Source organism: Triticum dicoccoides, chromosome 3A (assembly GCF_002162155.2).
Source record: "Triticum dicoccoides isolate Atlit2015 ecotype Zavitan chromosome 3A, WEW_v2.0, whole genome shotgun sequence".
Classification (NCBI taxonomy): Eukaryota; Viridiplantae; Streptophyta; class Magnoliopsida; order Poales; family Poaceae; genus Triticum; species Triticum dicoccoides.
The window spans coordinates 259,033,722-259,036,373 of record NC_041384.1 but is presented as its reverse complement, the minus strand read 5'-3'; positions in this window follow the sequence as shown (position 1 = coordinate 259,036,373).

Below are 2,652 nucleotides of genomic sequence, written 5' to 3'. Positions count from 1 at the left end.
GAGGAGGGCATCCACCGGCCCTGGAGGCTGGATCCGGACATGATTGAAGGTCCGAAGCACCTGACCTGGGCTTTGAGTGTTAGAACTCGAGGCAGGGGAAGGATTCGATTGAGCACGGGAGGAAAAAAGTAAAAGCCTTGACCCTTTATAAAGAGGGTGAATATCAAGCGTCCTCCTCATGGCCGTTTGGGACTTGCCTAAAATCTAGGAGTCCTAGGCGCGGTTGGGCTACCCACGACCGTATTGATGAGAATTCTGTAATAAGGGGGACATGATTTCTTCTTTGACAAGACGTGTCAAGAAACTGCCTCACGTTATGTGCGGGGTTGGTTAAAGAAAAACGGTTCGAATAATCACCGAGCCATGGTATGATGTGATGTTGCCAAAACGTGTCAGCAGATTAGATTTGTGGAAATGTTATTCTCTCTATGGTGGTATGTGGAACTTATTTTGCAGGGTCCGACACTATCCTTTTATTCGAACTCTTATGTGGTGTATCCGGAGGAGGAACCCGCCTTGCAATGCCGAAGACAACATTGCGCGCCGGACTCATCGTCATTGAAGCCTGGTTCAGGGGCTACTGAGGGAGTCCTGGATTATGGGGCCTCCGGACAGCCGGACTATATCCTTTGGCCGGACTGTTGGACTATCAAGATACAAGATTGAAGACTTCGTCTCGTGTTCGGATGGGACTCTACTTGGCGTGGAAGGCAAGCTAGGCAATGCGGATATGTATATCTCCTCCTTTGTTACCGACCTTGTGTAACCCTAACCCCCTTCGGTGTCTATATAAACCGGAGGGTTTTAGTCCATAGGACAACAGACAATCATACCATAGGCTAGCTTCTAGGGTTTAGCCTCTCCGATCTCGTGGTAGATCAACTCTTGTAATACTCATATCATCAAGAATAAATCAAGCAGGATGTAGGGTTTTACCTCCATCAAGAGGGCCCGAACCTGGGTAAAACATCGTGTTCCCTGCCTCCTATTACCATATGCCTTAGACGCACAGTTCGGGACCCCCTACCCGAGATCTGCCGGTTTTGACACCGACACCAGGTATGCTCCATTTCAGTTGAACTGCACACAAAATTTGGGTGGTTCATTTTATCGACCGCCACCTTTCTTGTCTGCAATGTAGAATTTTGGCGAGCTACAAGACCAAGATGAGCCAGTAAACTAGTTGGATGAAAGTAGTGGCCAAGTTGCTCAAACCTCCCTCGGCATGGCCACTATCTCGAGGATAAACCTACAAGCAAAGTTCAGATTGTCTATGCCGCCTCTTATGTACTCAAAAGTTTACTCGTAGAAGCATTAATTTTGGCAAGAAGTACCTCTGACAGAACACCATTTACCAGTCTGTACCCTAGGTAATTAAAGTTTGTCCATGGATGATATTGGCTATGATCTCAATCATTTGGATGCATAAACATACGGAACATGTGTATATCTGAATCTTTTTGTGAATTATCTATGAATATTGTCTTGTGATCTATCTATCATTTGGATGCATAGACATGTTGAACTTGTGTATATATGAATCTATTGAGTTGTTGATTGTGAATGTTGGCTATGAATATGAACGTGTCCTCTGAACCTGAGTTTGATATGAATGTTTACCTTTTCTGTTGTAGTTGTGTGTGAACTTTTTAGTATGTCTACTGTGGGATTTGTGACGTGTGGGTGTCAATGGCACACCTTCTTCCTGAGAAGAATTGCACCTGCTTGTTAGGGTAGCAAAGTCACATCAGCTCTTTTTTATCTTTTTGCTCTGTCTTCCCCCTCCCCTACTCAACTCCTGCCATAATGTTTTCGGCCTCAAAACAAACTTAGTACTGCGTTGTTTTGGGGGCTTGATGAAAAATTGAGTGCTGCTTTCTGTAGGTTGGCCCACCCAGCAAATGGGCTACTGGTCCACCATGGACTGGGAGGCTAAAAATACAAGTTGTATGGTGCAGAGGCAAGTAAAAAAACGCCATCGAGAGTCATCCACTGGAAAAAAATCGCGTCTGATGTGCTTCTTCAGTCATGCCGTCGGCCCCCTCTTTAATCCAGTTCGCTTCATTCCCCAACCGGCAGGACGGGAAGGAAGTTTATTTCCCCCTCGCGCTGACGAGGGATTGAAGAAGCGCGGCATCGAATCCAATGTAACACCCAGGTGTCATGCTATAGCAAACTCCTATTAATGGTGCCACATCATCATAATTAAATTTTGTCTAATCATCACTTTGTCCCAAACCAACCTCAAATTCAAATTTAAAAGACAAGTCAAAATTATTTCTCCTCAAGCTATAAAACTAAAATGTTCAAATAGTTCTATACAATTTCCCTGATCAATGTCATGTTAAAACCAACTTGGTTTGACTCACAACTAAATTCCTAGAAAATTAATAAGTGGTCCAAAAGCATTTAAATCAAAATAAGCAAATATTTATAATTTTCCAAATGATGTGAAACATTGTATGTGATCTCAAAATATTGCAATACTAATTATGTGGCCATCTACAATTTTTACAAAACTCTTTTGCTAACAAATTAATATGCAAAACGGAATTATAAAAAAATAGAAAACAGAAAAGGGAGAGAGGTGCTACTGGTCACTTTGGCCCAGCTAGCTACACAAAAGGCCCAGCCCACACCCCCACTTGCCTC